Genomic DNA, 24959 nt, shown 5'->3' on the forward strand with positions numbered 1-24959 from the left:
TAATTGGGTATAAAAATTACCAGGCACATTTGAAAAACAAAACAGAACTCCAGAACTATATCCATGCATATATGTATACATTAACTTAGAAATTTATTGAACAAGTTTAAACAGCTGATTAGGCACAGAAAGAGTAAGAGAGCTACAAGATAGATATGAACATTGTGAGGTAATATAGTAGAGGAACTAAGTGATAGAAATTATGAAAGAGATTAAGGAACACACCAAGAAAGTCCAATATAAATGTAATTTGAGAAAGAAACGAATATAGTAGAGATATTGGGGAAAGGCAGTCTTTGGAGGGTCATTGACAAATTCTTAGAGTTGCTGAGAGACATGAGTTTTCTGTTTCAAAGTTTCAAGAAACTAATGAATTTCAAGAAGGATAAATAGAAGGAAATCTGTGGTTTGACATTCTATTGTTAAAATTCAAAACAACAAAGACAACAATAAAGAAGGGAAAAGAAAGATTAGCTACAAAAGAGCAGTTAAATCATAAACTGACTTCTCAACAACAGCAATGGAAGCCAGAATACAGTGAAATAATATTTAAGGAGTCAAAAAATATGTAACTATCAATTTAGAATTGTGTACTTAAGCAAAACAGTATTTCAAAATTACAGCAGAATAAATATATACAGACAAACATAAACTATACAGTTTACTACCAAAGATTTCTCATTAAATGAACTTCTAACTGTTCCTCTTCAGGAAGAAGGAAAGTAATTCCAGAGGAATGTCCAGAGTAAAAGAAACAACTCTACGAGATTATAAGCCTAGGGATAAAACTAAAGAAAGTTTGACCATATAAAATAATAGTAAGCAAACGTATTTATGAGAATTTTCTGGAATTGAAAGCGAAATGCTAAAATCATAGCGGCTTATACCACCAAATATGCACCTTCTTTTACCATTCTTTGAGCTGTTTGCAGCTATGCTCCATGATTCTTTTTTATTTTAGCATGCCAGCTGAAATAATAGCCCTCATCTTGAACATGGAAAGAGGAAAAAAGCAATGTGATAATATTTAAAACATCTCATCGCAACTGAAACAGTGTCACTTTTGGTTGTAGATATGTTAACTGAGAATTTTACACTTAAGTGAAAAGTCATTAAGATAATTACCAGATCATTAGTGTACACTTTATGTCTCAGCTTTGAAACCCTGTTCTCTAAAGAATTTTTTAACAGACAATTTAGCTCTTAGCATATGCTGATTCAGGATAAAATCTGCTCCATCTTTTCTACTTACCTAGTAGCTCATCTTGGAGATTGCTGAGGGAGTGTTTCTGAGGACTGTTGAGAAACTGGTTCACTCAACTTTCCTAAAATGAAATCCTTATAATATGGTACACCAAATTTCTAGCATAGTGAGACTGTTGAGTGACAATTTATGCCTTTGAGAGTATCAATAATTTGTATTTATATAATTGAATAAAATTAGTAAAATAGTTTATTATTTAGTTACCCATAACTCATTAATTTTCTTGGTATATTTTATTGATTATATTGTCACAATAGTTCCATTTCTTTTTCCCTTTTACTCCCCACCCCCAAGCACCCCCCTCCCCCAACAACACCCTCCAGGTCCATGCCCATGGGTCATGCACACCAGCTCTCCGGTCTCTCCCTTTACAATATTATTATTTTTAAATTTCTTAATTAACTTTTATAACAATAAAGAAATAACAATCTCCCCCCTTAGACTTGAGACCCTTTATAATCTTATAGAGGACAATGGGTGATGGTCTCATACTGCTCTAGCTGCTTCAAGCTGGGCGTGTTTATCGTCCTACCTACCTTGGGGTACATATTTCCCTAATAAGAGTGGGGTGTTGAGGGGAGGGTAGCCTTTTCACTTGGGGAAGGATCTTGCAGTCTCCAGGTCAATTAGCTGTCCCTGGACAATGGCGTGCTTGGTTTAACAGGATGGCATCCTTGTTGTATTCTGGGGGCAACAGATTTGGCAATAGAGTTAAAAGACATCATTCAATCCATAACCACTAGATAACAAAAGGCAGCTGTTAATTTGTCAATGTACCCCATTAGACACGTCATACCTGTCCAAAACCCTTTTGCCCATTATACTTAGCTTGGGCTGAGGGAAATATTTTAGGTTTCCCCCCTCTCAGACCTCTGGGTCCTTTCTGTCCAAGCTATTAGGATAAAAAAGAGAAACCCATTTTAAGGTGAAGTCCAAAGACCACCCCATTCTTCAACAACCCAGCCACTCAGTTCCGTGAAACCATTCAGTCTCAGGAGGCAGTGATGCAGACAGGATTAAGTGAGGCCTATATGTACAGACATTCACTCAGGTAATGAGATCCTAGGCTTATGCCCTTTGAAAACAGAAAACACATGTTAATTAATGTAACATAACCCACAAACTAGTCTCTAAATCTGTAAGACTTTCTTATTGGAAAGACATTCAGTTGCAAGGCATTTGACATTCTTCTTGCCTTTGAATGAGAAGACACTTTAAAGACAGTTAGTTGCACTACTTTATAGTCTACCACTGAGCATTGTGATTTTCCTTGGATCATGATTTTTCTCCTTTAGATTACCATCCTTGTCATTAAAGGGACTGAATTAGGTCTATTTTTTATTTATCCTTTTCATTTGCATGAACACAAGAGCAGCAAATGATCACTTATGATCTTTAAGTCTGTTTTGCTGGAACTTACACAAGAAACATTTAGGGTGACCTTCTGTCTGCCCTTCAGGGCACAGAAGCTGAGCCACATATCTGTCCTTCAGCCTTGCCTGTATACACTTGACTTTTCCAAGTCCTTCAGGTTTTCCATTGTGCCTTAAGGTTGCTTCTAGCCATCTTCCAGGAAAGCAGCCTTCATTCCTTCCATGGAAAGATTGCCATGGACCACACATCCAACCTAGGTACCAGGCTTTTTTTTTTTCTCATTGACTTTTATTATCTTCTAAGATCAACCTTAGTTCCTCAGGGATTTTTGGTGACAACCAGAGCCCAAGCATGTCTCCTTTAGGCATGACATTCCAGTCAAAATCTTGATCCACGAAACCTCTGTTAGCAACTGATCTTAATAGTTTTGTGCAAAGAATCTTACGTCATTACTTACTTCTTCAGGGTGCCAAATTTTGGACAAATCAGGTAGGCAGAAAAATATACGGTGTGAAGGAAAATTCTTGTCCTTCTATTATTCACTAAAATTGCATTTTTATTCTTTATATATATATATATTCCCCTTCCACTAAAAAATTACATTTGTTTGTTTGTTTATTTGGTTTCCCATTACATTTGTCCCATCTTTTTTTTTTTTTTTCTGTTGCTTCCCTGTATCCTGCCCACCTTTTCTCCCACAGTCAGTCCCTGACCAGTAGTCCATGTCCCTGGGTTATTTATACATGTTCTTTGACTAGACCCTTCCCCTTCTTTCTCCTTTCTCTCCCTCCCCTCTTCCTCTTGTCACTGTTATTCTACTCCTTCTTTACATACCTCTGGTTCTATTTTGCTCATTTGTTTGTGTTGTTCATTAGTTTCCTGTAATAGGTCATAGCATAAGGTATTTTTCTTTCATTGCCCGGCTTATTTTGCTAAGCATAATTCTCTCAAGTTCCATCCATGTTGTTGTCAATGGTAGAAGTTCTTTCTTTCTTTATGCTACATAGTACTCCATTGGGTATATATACCACAATTTTTTGATCCACTCATCTACAGATGGGCATTTAGGTTATTTCCAGTACTTGGCTATTGTAAATAGTGCTGCTATGAACATAGGAGTGCATAGGTTCTTTTGAATTGGTGTTTCAAGATACTTTGGATATAGTCCTAGCAATGGAATTGTTAGTTCAAAAGGCAGTTTCATTTTTAATTTGTTGAGGAAGTTCCAACTGTTTTCCAAAGTGGCTGTGCCAGTCTCCATTCCCACCAGCAGTGCACTAGGGTTCCCTTTCCTCCACATCCTCACCAGCACAAGTTGTTTGTTGATTTGTTGATGATGGCCATTCTGACTGGTGTGAGGTGGTATCGCATTGTGGTTTTTATTTGCATCTCTGATGGCTAGTGATGTTGAGCATTCTTTAGTATATCTGTGGACATTCTGTATGTTCTCTTTGGAGAAGGGTTTGTTCAGGTCCTTTGCCCATTTTTGAATTGGGTTGTCTGTCTTCTTGGTGTTGAGTTGTATAAGTGCTTTGTATATTTTGGAGATCAATCCCTTGTCTGAGGTGTCATTGGCAAATATATTTTTCCATATGGTTGGTTTCCTTTTCATCTTGCTAATGGTTTCTTTTGCTGAGCAGAAACTCTAGTTTGACGTAGTCCCAATTGTTTATTCTTTCCTTTATTTCCCTTGCTTTAGGAGATATATCAGTGAAAATGTTGCTATGTGGAATATCTGAAAATTTCCTGCCTATGTTTTCCTGTAGGACTTTTATGGTGTCATGGCTTACATTTAGGTCTATGATCCATCTTTAGTTTATTCTCGTGTGTGGTGTAAGTTGGTGGTCTAGTTTCATTTTTTTGCATGTCCCTGTCCAATTTTCCCAGGACCATTTGTTGAAGAGGCTCTTCTCACTTAATTTTATGTTCCTTCCCCCTTTGTCAAATATTAGTTGACCATATAGACATGGATTTATTTCTGGGCTCTCTATTCTGTTCCATTGATCTATATGTCCATTCTTATGCCAGTACCAGACTGTTTTGATACTGTGGCCTTGTAGTATAGTTTGATATCAGGTATTGTGATTTCTCTTACTGTATTCTTCTTCTTCAAAATTGCTGTGGCTATTCGGGCTTTTTTCTGGTTCCATATAAATTTTTGAGGTATTTGTTCTATACCTGTGAAATATCATTGGTATTTTCATAGGGATTGCATGGAATCTATAAATTTCTTTGGGAAGTATGAACATTTTAATTATGTTGATTCTTCCAATCCATGAACATGGTATACGCTTCCATTTATTTGTATCTTCCTTGATTTTTTTTATTCAGTCTTATATAGTTTTCTGAGAACAAGTCTTTTATGTCCTTGGTTAAGTTTATTCCTAGATACTTTATTTTTCTTGTTGCTATGGTAAATGGGATTTTTCTTTTAGTTTATATTTCTGATATTTTATTGTTGGTGTACAGAAATGCCTTCGCTTTCTGAACATTGGTTTTGTACCCTGCTATTTTGCCGAATTCACTTATTAGTTTGAGTAGTTTTTTTTGTGGAGTCTATAGGGTTTTCTATGTACACTATCATGTCATTTGCAAATAATGACAGTTTTATTTTCTCTTTTCCAGTTTAGATGCTTTTCATATCTCTTTCTTGTCTGATTGCTGTGGCTAGAACTTCCAAGACTATGGTACATAGGAGTGGAGGGAGTGGACATACTTCTTCTTTTTCCTGACCTCAGGGGGAATGCTTTCAGTTTTTGCCCATTGAGTATGATGTTGGCTTCAGGTTTCTCATATATGGCATTTATTATGTTGAGGTATGCTCCCTCTTTTTCCATTTTACTGAGTGTTTTCATCATTAGTGGGTGTTGTACTTTATCAAATGCTTTTTCTGCATCTATTGATATGATCATGTGGTTTTTGTTCTTTCATTTTGTTTATGTGGTATATTAAGTTTATTGATTTGCAAATATTAAACCATCCTTGCATCCTTGGAATGAATCCCACTTGATCGTGGTGTATAATCTTCCTGATGTGTTGTTGGATCCGGTTTGCCAATATTTAGTTTAGGATTTTAGCATCTATGTTCATCAGTGATATTGGCCTGTAGTTTTCCTTCTTTGTTCTGTCTAGACCTGGTTTAGGAATTAGGGTAATACTGACTTCATCAAAAAAATTTCAAAGTTTTTCCTCTGCTTGGATTTTTTGGAATAGTTTCAGAAGGATAAGAGTTATTTCTTTCCTAAGTGTTTTGTAAAATTCACCTGTGAAACCGTCCGGTCCAGTTCTTTTGTGTGCCAGGAGTTTTTTGATTACTGCTTCAATTTCACTGATTGTTATTGGTCTATTCAGGCTTTCTACTTCTTCTTGATTCAGTTTTGAGAGATTATATGTTTCCAGAAGTTTGTCCATTTCATCTAGGTTGTCATATTTCTTGTGATAGAGTTGTTCATAATAATTTCTTACAACGCTTTGTTTTTCTGTGTATGGGTTGTGATTTCTCCTTTTTCATTTCTGATTTTATTTATTTGGGTCCTCTCTCTTTTTTTCTTGATGAGCCTGGTTAAAGGTTTGTCGATTTTGTTTGTCTTTTCAAAGAACCAACTCCTACTTTTGTTGATCTTTTGAATTGTTTGTTTGGTCTCTGTTATTTAATTCTGCTCTGATCTTGATGATTTCCTTCCTTCTTCTCGCTCTGGGTTTTGCTTGTTGTTCTTCCTCTAGTTCTTGTAGCTGTAGTTGTAGATTTTTTTATTGGAGATTCATCTATCTTTTTTAGGTAGACCTGTATTGCTATGAACTTTCCTCTCAGGACTGCTTTCACTGTATCCCATAGGGTTTGGGTTGTTGTATGTTCATTTTCATTTGTTTCCAGGAACATTTTATTTCCTCCTTGATGTCATTGTTAACCCATTCATTGTTTAATAGGATGTTATTTTTTCTCCATGAGTTTGAATATTTGGGGGTTTTTTCCTTAAAGTTGATTTCCAATTTTAAGTCATTGTGATCTGAGAAGATGCCTGATATAATTTCAATTTTCTTAAATTTGTTGAGGCTTGTTTTGTGTCCTACCATGCGGTCTATCTTTGCAAATGTTCCATGTGCACTTGAAAAGAATGTATATTTTGCTTCCTTGGGGTGAAAAGTTTTATATATATTGACTAAGTGCATTTGACCTAGAGTGTTGTTCAATGCCTCAATGTCTTTGGTATTGCTTTTCTTTGAAGATCTGTCCATTGTTGATAGTGCGGTGTTAAAGTCCCCTACTATGAGTGTGTTGTTATCTATATCCTTTCTGAAGTCTTACAAAATTGTCCTTACATATTTTGGTGCTTCTATGTTGGGTACATATATATTTATAAGGGTCATATCTTGTTGATAGATTTTTTTCCCTTAAGTATTATGTAACGTCCTTCTTTGTCTCTTTTTATGGTCGCTGTTGTGAAATATGTTTTTTCTAATATAAGTATTGCTACCCCAGCTTTTTTTTTCATGTTTTTGCTTGATTTATTTTTTTCCATTCCTTCACTTTCAGTCTGTGTAAATCTTTTGTTTTGAGGTGAGTCTATTGTAGACTGCATATATGTGGGTCCTGTTTTCGTATCCATTCCACTACCCTATGTCTTTTAATTGGGAGATTTAAGCCATTTACATTTAAGGTTATGATTGACAGGTATTTATTCATTTCCTTTTTGTAGCTGTACTCTGTGAACAGAGATACAGAGGTAATCTCAGGAAACAGAATTATTTGGCCAAAAACAGACGGAAGGCTGAGGCTTGCTCAGGCTGTCAGTGAAGACTAGCAGTCCAACCGCTCCTTTTATTAGGTAAATAAAGTTACTGATAATAGGATCAAAGGATCTTCATGCGATTAGTTTACACTTTCTCAAGGATGTAAGAACAAACATAAAAGTATATAAATGAAACAAGGAGTTTTCAAAACACATCTGTTGTTTCTATTATGGCTACTGAACAAGGTTATAAATCTAAGAAGTATGTTTCATATAAGACATTATCGCTATGGGAAAAGACACTGCTCTCCCCGACTTCTTTGCTTCTCAGGGCCTTAAGACTTAAGCTGCCATAAACAAGATCCACCTTGCAGACCTCTGGGCTTTGTCACAGGACACCTGGGCTGGAAGGCTCAGCCTTGCAAGCCTTCAGGCAGAAGCCTTAGGAGTTAACCCTTCACCCTTTGTACTTGTGTTCCTCTCCTTTTTTTTTTTCTTCTTTTTCTTAAAGCATTCCCTTTAGCATCTCTTGCAATGCTGATTTGGTGGAGAAGTATTCTTTTCGTCTTCCATTGTGTGGGAAACTCCTTATTTCACCTTCCATTTTGAATGAGAGCCCTGCTGGGTAGAGTATTCTTAGTTGTAGGCCTTTGTTTCCCATTGCTTGAAATATTTTTTGCCATTCCTTTCTGGCTTGTAGTGTTTCTGTTGAGAAATCAGTTGATAGCCTTATCAGAGCTCCCTTGTATGTTATTTGGTGTTTTTCTCTTGCTGCTTTTAGGATTCTCTCTTTGTCTTTGAATGTTGCCATTTTAATTATGATATGCCTTGGAGTTGGCCTTTTTGGGTTTATCTTCATTGGTACCCTTTGTGCTTCCTGGATTTGCATGACTTTTCTCTCACCAGGTTAGGAAAATTTTCTGTCATTACTTTTTCAGTCAGTTTTTCTATCCCTTTTTCCTCCTCTTCTTCTTTTATCCCTATGATTCCGATGTTGTTTAGTCTCATGTTGTCATGCAGTTCTCTTAAACTCTCTTCATTCTTTTTCAATATTTTTTCATTTTGTTGTATTGTCTGGGAATTTTTTCCTACATTGTCCTCTAACTCACTGATCTGATCCTCTGCTTCATTTAGCCTGCTTTTGATTGATTGTACTGTATTCTTCAATTCAGAGATTGTATTCTTCAGTTCTTTCTGGTTCTTATTAATAGTTTCTATGTCCTTTTTTATGCTGGTGTAATTCTCTGTAAGTTCCTTGTAGCTTCCCTGTAATTCTTTGTAGTTTCCTTGGAATTGTTGATAATTTCCCTGGAGTTTGTCATAGCTTTCTTTTAGATTATCAAGGTCATTGAACTTCATAATAACCATGTTTTTTGAATTTCATGTCTAATAGTTGGCTTATGTCTATTCCATCTATCTGTCTTTCTGAATATTCCTCTTTTTCTTTCATGGGGAGATTGTTTCTGTGTCTCCCCATTTGAATTCTTCTTGTTTCTTTTTGTTTATTAGATTTGCCTGCTTTGATTTCCTACTTTTGTGATATGAGATTCTTTATAGGAGACCTGGGTGTGATTCAGTGATGTAGTCTATTTGATCTTCTGAGCTTAATGCTCTTGTGTTGCCCTTATGCCATTTGTTTAAGCTGTCTGGTTGTATTTCCGTTACTCTTTGGTGGGTCCTTTCCTCTGGCTGATTGATTGAGAGTCACTCTGCCCACCTTGTCTGGAGTTCATTTGTGGAGGTGCTATTAAAATAGAAGCACAGCCCTGGCTGGTGTGGCTCAGTGGATTGAGTGCCAACCTACAAACAAAGTTTTGCTGGTTCAGTTCCCAGGCAGAGCACATACCTGGGTTGCGGGCAAGGTCCCTAGTTGGGGGCGTGCAAGAGGCATCCATATACTGATGTTTCTCTCCCTCTCTTTCTTCCTCCTTTCTCCTCTCTAAAAATCGATAAATAAAATATTTTTAAAAAATAAAATAGAATAGAAACCCACACCTTCCAAAATATCTCCCAGTCACAATCCCATTTTCAGCAGCAAATGAGCCAATATTAATATAAATGTAGAGAGATTAAGACTCTTATTTTATGGGAGAAACAGATAAGAAGTGTTTTAAATTAAAAGAAGATAATTTTTGGAAGGGAACGTGGTAGAATAATAATATTAGCAAATAGGGTCGAGGCTATGTGAGAGAGCAGGAAATATTTACTTTGTATGTTTAAAAAGAAGGGGAGGAATGCAGAATGAAGTGGGAAAGCGTGTTTATAATATTGGGTTTATATAGTAGTTATATGTTATATGTTTAGTGTGAAAAGGAGGAGAGACAAAGCATACAAACAAACATACAAACAACCAAAAAAATTAAAGCAGAAGGATATGAGGGATAGAAGGTAGGAACCAGATTAAAGAAATTTTTAAAAAATGGAAGGAAAGAAAAAAAGAAAGAGAGAAGAGAAAGGTAGAAAGAAAAGAAGGGGAAGGAGAGGAGGGGAAAGGAGAAGAGAGAGGGGGAAAATTAACATTAAAGAATTTTAAATATATATATATATACAAAGAAAGAAAGAGAAATGAAAGAGGGAGAGAAAAAAGAAGGGAAGGGGAGAAAAGAAAGAGAAAAAGAGAAAAGAAAATAGAGCTGAAGGGGGAGGAAGAGATAGAGGGAGAAAAAAGGGAAAGGAAGTAAGAGTTTTTACTCAATTCAACTTTTAGGTGCAGTCTCATTTTTTTCTTGATCCACCTCTGGTCAAAATTCCATGGGTTTCAGATCTTTTCTGGTTGGTTGGCTGGCTACGGGGAGATCCAGCTTGATTCAGGGGTTGCTAGTCTCTTACTTGTGGGCCTACCGCCACTCTGCTGTGAGCTGCGTTTAGTTGTCCCCTCCTGCGGCACCCTCAGCCCTCCTCAGGCTTGTCTAGTAATGCTTTTCTGCTGTTGCACCAGTGTGCAAATGCCAGTAGACTCTGCTCTGCCTCCAGTTGTGTCTCTATTCCCGAGCTACAGCATCCGCTTGCGTCCTTGTCTATATGCCTGCGCACGCCACCCGCTGGCCTGTGGTCCCCACCAACTCTGCAGATCCGCCACAGCTTTCCCATGTGGGCTCCTCTCCTTGCCTCAAAACTACCCCTTCGTTCGGTAGAGCTCTGGCGCGAGCACTGCGCATGCCTAAGGCACAACGCTTTCAGTCCCAAGTTGCGGCCAAGGAGGTGTCCACCTAGGCTCAGTTCATAGAGTTTCTCCCAGTCTGGGTTGTTCACTATCCTCCCATGCCTCCTGCCTTTTCAGCCAAACCCTCTCCCTGATTTCCTGCAAGACTTCGCTGGTCGGTGCACCCCTGGCAGGGGGAAGCCTCCAAGCAGCTCCTGGCTAGTGAGCCAGTCAGCGGTTGCCCCTCTCGGGTTAGGTGCGGCAGACGTGCCAGTCCTGGAGGCCCCGTGACTCAGCCTGGAGTGCACAGCCGAACTTTTTGCCCTCCTTCACGCTGCTCCCACACTCCCTTCCCTGTTCAGGCCATCCGAAATTTGCATTCACTCACTCATTCCTCTCCGTGTTTGCACCCAAAGTCTTTTCATAATGGGATCGAGGAGATAACACCATACCTACTCTGCCGCCATCTTCCCCCTTCTCATTAATATTTTTAAAAAATTTACAAACACATGGTTACAAAATTCCATCAGGCTTGTATATAATATTTTTAAAGTTTTTACAAAACTATATATATCATGTACTGTTTTTTTGCACAATGTATGAGATATCATAAATATCTCAGACATTTTTCTGTTTCAGTGTATACAGATACTCGTATTGAATAGCTGCTTATTATTGTATTGTACTTTATTATTAAATTATATCATTATTTACTTAATAATTTTACTATTTATGAATAGTTGGGTAACATTCACTCTTCTATCATTATGAACAATGCTGCAATGAGCACCCTTATACATGATGTAATTGTATATGTATATCTGTATATTTCTAGTTTTTGAAGTTCCTTGTAAACCCAGCAGATGGCAAGAAATTTTATAATCTGTATGAGGGAGTTATAAAAAACATATTTGCAGCCTTGCATAAGGAAGGCTGATTTTTTTAACAGAGAAAAGAAGATGCACATACTCAGTCCAAAAAGTGTTGACAACATTTCTATAATATTTATGTGTCATTTTTGAAAGATTCCTTAGTATTGTGAGAAAGATTAAACTCTACCTGTTACAGCTTCGTTTCACTGAAATACTAAACCTAAAAAATTTGTTCAACCAAAGCTGTAGTACATGCTAATTCATATGAGGGGTGAGTTTTTTTTTTTATTTTCAAGCGATTGTATTTTTGAACACTATATCCAACAGTGGCACAGCGTAAGTAAATAGTGCCTGCGAGAAATTAAATACATTTAAACCCCCTTTCCCTTACTAAATGCTTCCTGAGTATCAGGATTTCCAAAGACTAAAAATGTCTTTCTCATAGACATATGTTGAGTGAACTATGCCCTTTTCTAACCCCCTATTAATTCTGATAGTAATTTCCTAAGATTATTATTTAGAAAATTAGAAAATAAGTGAGGCTGGGATTTTTTGATAATAGAGTCTTAGCCAACTGTAATAGTGTAATCAAAAATAATAGCCAGAACTTCTTTGTTGAATATTTCATAATGACATCATTTGAATAATATGAAGGGATATTTTGAACAGGTAGTCTATTTTTGAAGGGATTATTTTTTAAAATATTTTATTTACTTATTTTTAGAGAAATGGGAAAAGAGGGAGAAATGAAAGGAGAGAAACAGCAATTGGTTGCCTCTCTCTCACCCCCTAGTAGTGATCTGGTCCATAACCTAGGCATGTACCCTGACTAGGAATTGAACCAGCAAACTTTTGATCCATAGGCTGCTGAGCCACACCAGCCAGAGCTGAATGGATTATTTTTTTGGGTAAAACATTTTGAGGGAGAGTGGTTTTGAAAAAAAATTAAAATACATATTACAAATTCTCTCAGCCTTCCAAGTACACCCTTGGGATCCAAAGTATCAACTCTTCATTTTCCAATTTAAAAGTCAGGTTACTTTAGTACTGAGAAAAGAGTTTGAAGACTACTTTTACAGTCCCTAGGAAAATTAAGTTAGAATGAGAGACCATTTTTAACAGTCCCTTGACATTTTGGGGATCTGCCACTTGTCTCAGTTTAGTCTGTACCTGAATGGGAATAGACCTCACTTAGAAGATATCATATTAACCTGGCAGAAGACCCCAGAACTCCTGACTTATGACACTCCCATCCAGTCACTCATGGAGCTAAACATGACCTTGTGTGTTGACCCAGCACAAAGCCAGTCCTGGATAACCAGGATAGTTATAAGTATCTGCCCACAATTTAACATCTAGTCATTCATGAGAAAACTTGCTGCTGTTAGGAAAAACTTGTTCAATATTGCAAGAATCACAGGGAAACCTAAGAATAGAACACTCCAAAAAAAGCTTGTGATATTATGTCCTTTTTTCTTCATGGATATAGTACAGTTTCTGATATTTTCATTCTAATAAAACTATACATATGTGGAAGAGGTTGTTGTGAGTTGAGAGGCCAAAATCACAAATGTGTACCATTTTACTACTTTTTTTTGTTATTGGTCTTTTTAAGAAAAAAATATTTCTCTTTTCATTTTCCATCAGTACAGTTTCTGGTTGATCTCTCTGGGTGATGATCATATGAATTGGTAGCACTCTGTGGCACTAATGTATAGATGAGTTTGTCATACAACACTTGTTACTGAAGGTTTCATGCAGGTATTGCCACCAATTCCCTTTAACATGAATAAGATAAATGCCCCGTGCTGCATTATCAGAAAGAACCCACATTACAGATAGCCTAAGTATTTTTTTCATTTAAAGTCACATGAAATATACCTTTTTTGTTCATGGAAAACATGCCAAAAAAACTATTACTGAAACATGATTGGCTGACCATTTCTGACCCCAGACAAGATTATCCTCCTATAAGATTATAATTTTAAATTAATTGAAGATGAGGCAAAATGAAAAGAAATCTTGCATTTACTGTGACTGCTCTAACAAAAATAAGATATTTTTCTCAAGCATCTGAAATACTAAAGCAATTCGCCCATGGGAAAAATGCAATAAACAGTCTTGTACTAGAATGGTTGGCGATGGACATAAGAACTTAGTCACACTATGCAGAACTTAAATAACACATTCTAAGTGTTAATAATGTGAAAGAAGAAAGAAAAGCTTTCCATTTTGGATAAATAACATACTCATATATTTTAATTAAATTCTGTGTTCATTCATTAACATAATTATTTGATTTTTATAATCGTGCCCATGTACCTATTACTTAAGTAATTTTAAAATCAGTTAGGCACTTGTGCCTCAGGATATAAATAGAGGACTTAGCATGAACACATCCAACCAAATGAAAATTCATTGCAACCTGTATGTATTGTAATTCCATATGCAGCCCATGCTGTTCTCAGAAGTAAGGTAAAAAAGGAAAAATTGCTTAACATGTGGTCCTTGAATAGACCTATTTCCAAAGAAGACATACAAATGACCAACAGGTACATGAAAAGTGCTTAAATTCACTAATCATCAGAGAAACGCAAATCCAAACAAAATGAGATAACCCCTCACTCCTGTTAGAATGGCTATAATCAAAACAACTCAAAATAAGCATTGGCAAAGATGTGAAGAAAGGGGACATTGGGGTGCTGTTGGTGGGAATGTAATTTGGTGTAGCCACTGTGGAAAACAGTATGAAGGTTCCTCAAAAAATGTAAAATATAACTACCGCATGATCCAGTGACTCCTCCTCTGGGTATTTATCTAAAGAAAATGAAATCACTATCATGAAAAGATATCTGTGCCCCCAAATGCATTGCAGCGTATTTACATAGTCATGACATGGAACATGAAAAAAACTAACTGTACATTGATGAATAAATAAAAAAGAAAATGTGACATATACAAGATGAGCTAAAGTAGGTTTACAGTTATTCGTGTAGAAAATAATATAATAATAAATAATAATACAAGAATAAACTCTTTAACCTACTCACAACTATAAACCTACTTTGCCCCACCATTTATACATAGATGTATGTATACATATAAAATGGTATATTATTATTCAAATATAAAAAGGAAATTCTGTCATTTGTGACAACATGGATGGAACTTGATGTCACTATGCTAAGTGAAATAAGTCATACCAAGAAAAACAGATACTTCAGGATCTCAATTATATGTGGAATATTAATGAAAACCAAACTTTAGATACCAAGAATAGATTGGTGGTTGTCAAAAGAGGGGGTTATGGAGTTGGTGAAGTGGGTGAAGGTTGTCACAATCTACAAACTTCTGTTATAAGTCCTTGGGATGTAATGTACAGCATAGTGACTATAGTTAACAATACTGTAAAGTGTATTTGAATGTTACTAATAGAGTAGTTCTTATAAGATCTCATCACAAGAACCATGTAACTATGTGTGATAATGGATGTTAAATATATATACATAGTCCTGCGCCTAAAAGTAATAAAATGTTATATGCCCATTATGTCTCTATTTAAAAAAAAAAGACATGGTCCTTAAACAGTAAACATATAAAAAATATCAAGTGACTACAACTTTTTTTTTCAGTTTATGAAGTGTTTTATTCTATTTTTTTTCTCTTTTTACAAATGTAAATTCCAAAGTTATTTTTATCTTGTCATCCCATCAAGGAATATATGACCTAAAATTAAAACACATCTTGTAGTATGTTATGAAAATTAGAAAACTGTTACATTGACCCAGAAGGCCTAATGTGGTTACTCTGGAAAATTATAAACTGCTTCTTTCCTGAGGTGTAAACCTGAGACATCTTAACCAAATTATAAAAATACATGAGAAAAAAAACCTTGTCTAATTTTTCCAATGGACATTATTTCAAACATTTTTAGATGTAATTCCAGATAAATCTAGTCAGATTTAGAATTTACTGATACAAAAAAATATAAAATACATATGTATGTCCATAAACATTCAGAGTGTTTCAACTAGATCATCTAGGGTTCAAGGCTCTGATATATGGTGCAAAACTGGCTATGCTTTATAACTATGGTTTCAATTATTGTACTTCTTTAAGCCACAGAACTTACTTTATATTCAATTTTTCTAAATTCAATAAATTCATATTTTAAAAGACAACTTGTGTTATGTTTTGGCTGAAAGAGAATGTGTGCTCCTTGAATATATACTGTATTTTAAGCAAAATGTTGCTTATAAATTTGAAATTACATCAACATGCTAACTAAAATCATGCTGTTAACAATTTGGGTAACTTTAATAGATATGTGTTCTGATTAAAAGTTGTTATTGGCCATTTCATTGTTATAAAAATCTCATTTAGAAAAATTCTCTCACAACTCCATTAGTTAGTTTACCTAGAATTTCCTTGTTAGGGAACAAATAGAGAAAGAAAAATTACCAAAGATTGAAAAGACCCAGAGTCTGGTTTGATGTAGAATATGGTACTCAAACAGTTTACATGAGAGGTTAATATGGAATCTGCTATTCAAGAAGGTTAAAAAGTAATTACTTGTTGCTCTTGAGCAGCAATGCCATATCTAGGGAAGTGCCTATCTCTTTGTACATATGTAGATATGCTATCCAAACAAATCCCTCTTGTGGTAATATAACAGGGTATGTCCACCCAGATTGTTGGAAGGCCAAGGGCCCCAGTCTGTGGGAACCCCAATCTGCCAGAGCCATCACCCCCTCCCCCCACAGAAAAGTGTTAAGGTGGCAGATTAAAATAGCTTGACTACTGGGAAAAGAGGGGCTGCCTGAAAAAGGGAAATTGCCAAAGAAGGGGGCTAGTATAAACACAATGCAGTTAGGAGGAGGAAGGACAGAGAATTCCAGGATTGAAACCAGAGCTGGGACTTTGGAACTATTAGCTCATGATATGGGCTACACAGATCTTGCTTGTGGAAGCTGTGGGGGCTGGAAGCCCTACCCAGGATGACTAGAGACTTCTGCCCATGCCAGGAAAAAGGGGCAACTACAAATATGGCCATTGGTTAAAAAGCTGGACACTCCCACTGGCTTCCTGCACACACGGGGTTTGGGGATGGCCCTTTTAAATCAAAGGGGCAGAGAAGCCACTATCTTGGTTCAGACTGTCTTGGTTCAGCATTCTCTGTGTTCTGAACCACACGGGTGGGAAGCACTCAGCTCTCTGGCTTGCGTTGCATCTCCAGTTGGGGAGCACTTGCAGGGGCGACAGAGGCCAGTCTCGCTGGACAAAAGCTGGCTCCATTTGGAACTTAGGCCTCACACTGCGAGAAACCAGCTCCCAGCAGCAGAGTCGCATGCTGAGACACTGAAACCCAGCACAACATAGCACATGGCTGGACTCTCTCTCCCTGAGAGCAGCACACAGAGAACAAGCTCCAGCCCTGGGGTCAATGGCAGCATCAGGTTCCAGGACCGCAGAGATGGAGCTTTCCCTGCATGACCACCTGGAGTGATCTGGCAGTGCTCCCCAGAGATGAGTAGGAGAGTGCTGCGGAGACAAGGGAGATGCTTACGTCACAAGCACACACAGGAAAAAGATAGCCTGGACCTGGAGGATCCAGTGTGCAGGGTCTTAAGCTCCCAAGGGAGATAAGCTATAATGGGGAATCCCTGGGGGTGGCTGGTTTTACTGTGTGGGGGATGAGGTTGGCTTGGACCAGAAACATTTTCAGCTCCCTCAAATCGGGTTTCCTGTTAATAAAACCCTGTTTACTTCTTCAGAAGTCTTTGTGGTATGTTGGTACATAGCGACAAGCGGCCATACCCCATTCTGCACAGTAACAGTTAGACTGTTCATGTAGTTGTTCCTTGCATTTTTATAGCTGACAGTAGTTAAGGTCTTGTAGCTCTGCCTCTGTACTTTGTTGTTCTCCATAGTCCCATTCACTGTTAGCCTCTTTTGATTATCCTAGAATTTTTTCCTCTTCCCCCTTCATCTGTGAAATTGGAAAAAAGAGGGATTTAGAATGTCAGTGGAGGCAGAAAGACTTGTCAATTCTTCTATCGTATCTTTGATAAGATTCTGATTGAGATGACCGTATTTTTATTTTCTACTCTTCTGGAATCTTACTAAATGAGTACAAATGGTTGAATAAGTATGTTAATCGATTTCCCTAACAACCAATGAGTATGAAGCCAGGATTAGTTCATTTATGCAAGTTCAGAGATTCCAAAGACCTTACCTTTTTGCTAATAGCTGTTTATGTGAAAGATTTAATTTCTGCTCAATTACCTAAATATATGTTATTCATTTTCCCATATAAATATTTAATAAGAATGAATTAATTTGTTTGCTATGTTTTTTAAATATTTTTAAATTTTATTGTTCAATTACAGTTGTCCCAATTTCTCCTACATTGCTCTTCCCTGCCCACCCAACCATCTGCTTCCACAGTCAATCCCCACCATGTTTTATTTAAATATATCTTCACTTACTGGCAAAAATTTAATCTTACATATATCTTTAGTCTTCATTGTTATAGTAGTGTTGTTCTTCAATACTTATTACACTGTGTACAATAAAAACACATATAAGTACAAGTCCCTGGTTTTGGGGAGATTTACTCTTATGACACAAATTGATGGGATGGTAGAGGAAATTGTAATTAACTAAGTTGTTTTGGACAAAAGGATGGATAAAAGGATCTAGAGGTTAAGTTTCTGATAATTTTATACAATTTACCTTATCACTTATTTGAAGCCCATTTGTTTGACTAGATTTCCTTTCTTTATATTGTTTAACCAATAAAATATACTTTTATTAATGTTTTTAATGTATAAATATATGAAAGCAAAATACTAAAAGCATAAGCTTCAGTAACAACAAATCTTGGTTCAAATTTGGGCTTTACTGCTTATGGACTGTGTAGATTAGATAATTACTTAATCTCCATAAGACCTATTTTCATTGTCTATAAAATTGGAATATACTATAACATTTCTCTTGCAAGGCTATTGTAGAGATATAATAGACTATTATATATAGAATACCCAGCATTATGCCTACAATAGACTAGATTTTCAAAGATGTTAGTTAGCATTATCATACCATTCTTTCTATCCCAACTTATCTTTTTGTTCTTAAAATTTTTACTTTATTTAAGGATAATTTGCATGCAATAAAATTAATTTTGTACATAGTTTCATGAAATTTTATTATTGTATACAATTGTTTAACAAGTCATGTAATACATTTCCATCATCCCAAAAAGTTCTTGTGTGCTCCTTTGATGTCAATATATTCCATTAAACCCCATGTCTTGCCATCTATAGACCTGCTTTGTGTTACTATGTGCTTTTTAACATATTGAAAATAATTTATATTTTGTATAAACTTTTATGTGTGACTTCTTTTGTACATCATAATTCTATTGGAATTAATCCATGTTGTTACACGTGACAGTAGTCAAACTCTTTTAATTGTTGAATAATATTCTGTGGTAGAGATATCATAATTGATTTATCCATTTACCCATTCATGGTCATTCTGGTTGTTTACAGCCTTTGCCTGCTATGACTAAAACTGTCTACAAATTAGTCTACAAATCATTCTGGAGATATAACATTTTCATTTATCTTGAATAACTGCATAAGATCATTGATAAGTCCATGTTTAACTATAAGGAAATTGCAAAACTGTGAATATGTCATTTTATATTTCCACAAGCAGTGTGTGAGAGTTCCAGTTCTTCCAAATTATCCCCAAACTTAATATGCTTAATTAGTCTTTTAAATTTTTACTTTCTTAGTGTGTGCATAAAAGCTATCTGCCTATGGTTTTGTTTTGCCTTTTCCTAATTACTAATTATGTTGAGCATATTTTATTTGCTTATTAGCCAGTCATATATCTTGTTCTGAGTCTGACTCTGGCTCCAGAGTCAGACTCAGAAGTAATCTGGAGGGAGCATTTGAGGCCACCAGCTCACGGGTGGAGGAGGGCTTGTGCACCTGGAGGAGCCCAGCCTGTGTGGTCCTGGGAAGGGCGGCTGGGGCCTCCTGACCTCAGAGAACCTGCAGCAGCACAGGAAGCAGGATGACTACTCCTGGTCCCTGAGGTGGAGACGCTGTTCCATGAACCTGGGGACAAACCTGGTCAGAAGCTGCCCCCCTCTGCTTGGGGGAAGAGCAAAGGCTGGCCACTGGCACACCACTGCCCCGTCACTGCCCCGTAGGACCAGACCTGCCGAGGCGTTGCCAACACCAGGGGGATTCCCTGCAGTTGACCTGACAAAATCATGAACAGGTTAAAGAAAAGAAAGACTATTTTAACCAGCGCTTAGTAACCAGAGCGAAGTAGACAAAGCAGAGCACAGAGCGCAGGGACCCCACTGGAGCGGGAGAACGGCAGAAGCAGAGACGAAAATGAAACAGTGTGAAGAGGAACTCAGAAGATTCAATTAGAGAAGAAAGACTTTCTGGGCCTAACAACATAGCTTTCTGATGGAAACTTTTAATACATGAACTGAAAGGGAAGATAGTTATTTCTGAGAACAGATTTAGTAGCCTGTGCAAGAAATATCTCACAACAGAACAACAAATTCGAGAAGATGAAAATCAGGGAAAGCTCTAAGACACTTGGAGGACAGAGACAGGACACCTTACGTGCAAGTGATAAGAGTTATGGGAGGAGAGAAAGGAATAATGAAATCATTATAACAATGGAAGAAATAATAAAGAATATTTTATCTAAAGAAAGATAAATACCAAGACTAAAAGGGCTGTTCATCTCAGATACAATTTTTTCCCAGGTTTATTTAGGTATAATTGAAGTGTGACATTTTGATATAAAATATACCTTGTGAAATGAATACCACAAACTATCCATCACCTCACACAGTCCTAATTTCTTTTGTGATGAGAACACTTAAAATTTCTCTTAACAAATTTCAAGTATTATTATTAATAGTTACCGTGCCATATATTAGATCTTCAGAACTTATTCATCCTGAAAAACTAACATTTTGCCCCTTTTGACCAGCATCTGCCCATTTCCCCGAGCCCCAGCCCCAGACACAATTGAGTAAAGAAAGAAATAGAAGTCTTAACATAGCTTAGCTAAAAAAAAATCCTGAGTTCCAACTTCTCTACTGTATTAACTACTGTCCCCGCCCCCCGTCAAGTAACAGAAAGAAGTTAGATTGTAAAAGGAAAGAGATCCAGAACCAGACCAGCATCAGACTTCCACAGCAGTGAAACAAGCTGTGGAATCACAGCTCCAGGGGAAATGAAGAGAACTGTGTGTGTCCAAGGGCACTGAGGCTCACCAATGACAGCTTGAGCGGGAAGGGGAACTAGAACGAACACCGGTGAGCTAGTGCATGGCTGGTCTCCCCACGACAGACTGTAGAATGTAATAGGACCTGTCTATATGCCTGCATACACAAGAGGGACAGGTCAATCCAAAAAACCTCCGCTGCCTTGCGGCATACCTCTTCAGGGGAAAGGCTAAGGGAGTAAACCCCGACAGAAAATCCGGAGCCGGAGTCCCTAAGGCGGTTTGACATTGTAGTCAACACCGGCAACTCCTGCGGCACACCTGAAGCCAAGCTGTATTGACTTTGTCTTTCCCTTGGACCCTTCAGCTGCGAAGAGAGGGGGGGTCTGCTGCATGGGCAACAGCAGACCCTCCATATCACCCTGCCCAGGCTCTGTAGCTTCAGTTTCACTGGAGAGGACACTCCAGCGTCATCGCAAGATGTCGACTCAACACGGGAGGAGACAGATACCGGTTATAAGCTCATCCGATTGGCGAAGGAAACGAGCGCCAGGGGTCTCCTCTGACGGTGGGAGAGGTCATCGCACCTCACTGGACAGCTACCGTCTCGCCATGGCTCGCCTGCCCCACTGGGTGCGTGGGGATCAGAGAGGCGCCTCTCGAAAAGTGGGCCACAAAACACCCGCACCAGTTAATTCCAAGCAAACAACAAGAAAGAAGCCTCCGGCTCTTCGCCTCGCTAGCTGGAACATCAGGACCATGTGCCCCGGACTTACTGCAGACCTTTCGTGGATCAATGGTGCCAGGAAAACCGCTGTCATCGATAGGGAACTGGCACGACTAAACATCGACATTGCGGCTCTACAGGAGACCCGGTTGGCCGACAACGGAACTATCAGAGAAACCAACTACACCTTCTACTGGCAAGGGAAGTCTCCGGACCAACCAAGACAGCACGGTGTTGGGTTCGCTGTGAAGAACACGCTTGTTAACTCCATAGAGCCACCCACAGGAGGCACAGAGAGATTACTTACCCTCCGATTGTCAACAACTTTCGGCCCAGTCAGCATTCTTAGCGCGTACGCCCCAACCCTCTGCGCCACCATCGAAGAGAAAGAACAGTTCTACCATGCACTGGACGAAGCGTTATCCAAGATCCCCAGAAGTAACCCTCTTTATCTCCTTGGAGACTTCAACGCAAGAGTAGGAGCCGACCACATGGCCTGGCCCACCTGCCTTGGAAACTTTGGGAGAGGAAAGATCAATGAGAATGGTCAGCGACTGCTTGAGCTTTTGTGTCACCACAGCCTGTGCGTGACAAACACATTCTTCAAGTGCAAAGAGATCCACCAGGTGTCATGGAGGCACCCCCGCTCCCGCCACTGGCACCAGCTTGACCTCGTCACCACCAGAAGAACGGATATTGGCAGCACCCTCCTCACCCGCAGCTACCACAGTGCAGACTGGGACACGGACCATGCCCTCGTGGTAAGCAAGGTGCGCATAATGCCGAAGAGGTTGCACCACTCCAAGATGAAGGGTCGCCCACGCATCAACACCAGTTGTGCCAGCAACCCAGTTAAGACCCAGCAATTCATCAACAAGATGGAAGATGCACTCGGCGAGGGAATGGCGGCAGATGACATTATCGAATCCAATTGGTCACGTCTCCGCGACGCCATATACAACTCCGCCATTATTGCTTACGGGAAGAAAGAGCGGAAGAACGCTGACTGGTACGAGGCTCACTGGGAAGAAATGGAACCCGTGATCGAGGCTAAGAGGAAGGCCCTACTGGCTTACAAGGTCACGCCCACTCCCAGTACACTTCAAGCTCTACGGGCTGCCAGGAACAAAGTCCAGAAGACCGCCCGCCACTGTGCCAATACCTATTGGCTAAACCTGTGCAGAAGCATTCAGGAAGCCGCCGATATAGGCAACACACGAGGAATGTATGAGGGTATCAAGAAGGCAACAGGCCCAATCCCCTCCAAGATTGCCCCCATTAAGTCCAAGACAGGTGAGGTCATCACTGACCAGGAACAGCAAATGCGGCAGTGGACCGAGCACTACCTCGAGCTGTACGCGATGAGGAACACTGTAACAGACACTGCTCTTAACGCCATCCCAGACCTACCAGTCATGGAGGAGCTAGACACCCCACCTACTGCGGCAGAGCTCGGCAAAGCCATCGACCGCCTCGCTTGCGGGAAAGCACCAGGAAGCGACGGAATCCCTCCAGAAATCCTAAAGAGCGGGAAACCAGTCCTGCTACAGCCGCTCCACCATCTACTCTGTCTCTGCTGGAAGGAGGGTTACATCCCCCAGGATATGAGAGACGCCAACATTATCACCATGTACAAGAACAAAGGAGACCGCAGCGACTGCAACAACTACCGGGGCATCTCTCTCCTCAGCGTCGTCGGCAAAGTATTCGCCCGGGTCGCCCTTGCCCGCCTACAGACCCTTGCTTCCCGCGTCTACCCAGAGTCCCAGTGTGGCTTCAGAGCTGGCCGATCAACAGTGGACATGATCTTCTCCCTACGCCAGCTGCAGGAGAAGTGTCACGAGCAGCATAAACCACTCTACCTCGCCTTTATCGACCTCACGAAGGCGTTTGATCTGGTCAGTCGAAGCGGACTCTTCAGCTTGCTACGGAAGATTGGCTGTCCACCACATCTGCTTGCTGTGGTCATGTCCTTTCACGACAACATGCACAGCACGGTGTCCTACAACGGCGCAACCTCTGAGGCCTTCCCAGTCAGCAGCGGAGTAAAGCAGGGCTGCGTCCTCGCGCCTACGCTGTTCGGAATCTTCTTCTCCATGCTCCTCCAATACGCCTTTAAGGACTGCAGCGAGGGTGTCTTCATTCACAGCAGATCCGATGGCAAGCTCTACAACCTGGCCCGTCTACGAGCCAAGAACAAAGTCAAAGAGGTGCTCATCCATGAGATGCTCTTCGCCGACGACGCAGCTTTGACATCACACTCCGAAGAGGGACTCCAGCAGCTAGTCACTTGCCTTTCCCACGCATGCAAGGAGTTCGGACTAGCCATCAGCCTGACGAAGATGAATGTTATGGCTCAAGGCACGGGGACTCCCCCATGCATCACCATCGACGGATACTCCCTGGAGGTTGTCAACGACTTCACTTACCTCGGGTCCACCATCTCGAGCTCTCTGTCAGTCGACTTGGAGGTCAACCGGAGAATCGCCAGGGCAGCCACAGTTATGGCCAGACTGAACCGGCGAGCGTGGAACAATTCCAGCCTCACTGAGAAAACCAGACTGCGCATCTACCAAGCCTGCGTACTCAGCACTCTCCTCTATGGCAGCGAGACGTGGACCACCTACGCAAGGCACGAAAGGAAACTCAACAGCTTCCACATGAGGTGCCTGCGACGCGTCCTGCATGTCACCTGGCAGGATAAGGTTCCCAACACCGAGGTGCTGAAGCGAGCCAATATGAGCAGTTTGCATGCAGTTCTTAGTGAGAGACGCCTCAGGTGGCTCGGCCATGTCAAAAGAATGGATGCAGGCCGTATCCCCAAAGACCTCCTCTACGGCGAGCTAGCAGAAGGCCAGAGGATGACAGGGCGCCCAAAACTGCGGTTCAAAGACATCTGCAAAAAGGACATGACACAATGCTCCATCAATCTCAACACATGGGAAGTTCAAGCAGACGACCGCCTAGCCTGGAGGCTCACGGTCAGGCAAGGTACGTCCTGCGCGGAGGCTGCGCGCAACGAGGAGGCGGCCCAGAAAAGATCGAGGCGGAAGCAGCGTCAACAGCAGCAACAACAGCCATCTGCCTTCACCTGTAACAAGTGCGGCAGGGATTGTCACTCCCGAGTCGGACTGCACAGCCATTCTCGGCGGTGCAGATAGACTCTCAAGAAGCTACGCCATCGTCTCTCGAGACGGACGGCTGCCGACGACGACGATATCTTGTTCACTCATTTATTCAGATATGCCCATTTAATTACTGAGTTGCTTACCTTATTGTAATTGATTGATTAGGGCTTTCATTATAATGTTAAATAAGTATTAACAGTGGACCCCTTGTGTTGTTCCCAACCTTAGGAGAAAAACATGTATGAATTCCATCACCATTAATATATTAGCTATAAGCTTTTCATGTATATGCTTTATTAGAAAGAAACTTCTGTTTTTAGTTAGCTGAGAGTATTTTCTTTTCTTATCAATAGTGCTAAATCTTGTCAAATGATTTTACATTAATTGAGATGATCATAAGTTTTTTCTATTTTGGATTCTTAATATAATGAATTGTAGTAATTGAATTTTATACA

Source organism: Furipterus horrens, unplaced genomic scaffold, assembly GCF_987537825.1.
Source record: "Furipterus horrens unplaced genomic scaffold, mFurHor1.1.pri manual_scaffold_17, whole genome shotgun sequence".
Lineage (NCBI taxonomy): Eukaryota > Metazoa > Chordata > Mammalia > Chiroptera > Furipteridae > Furipterus > Furipterus horrens.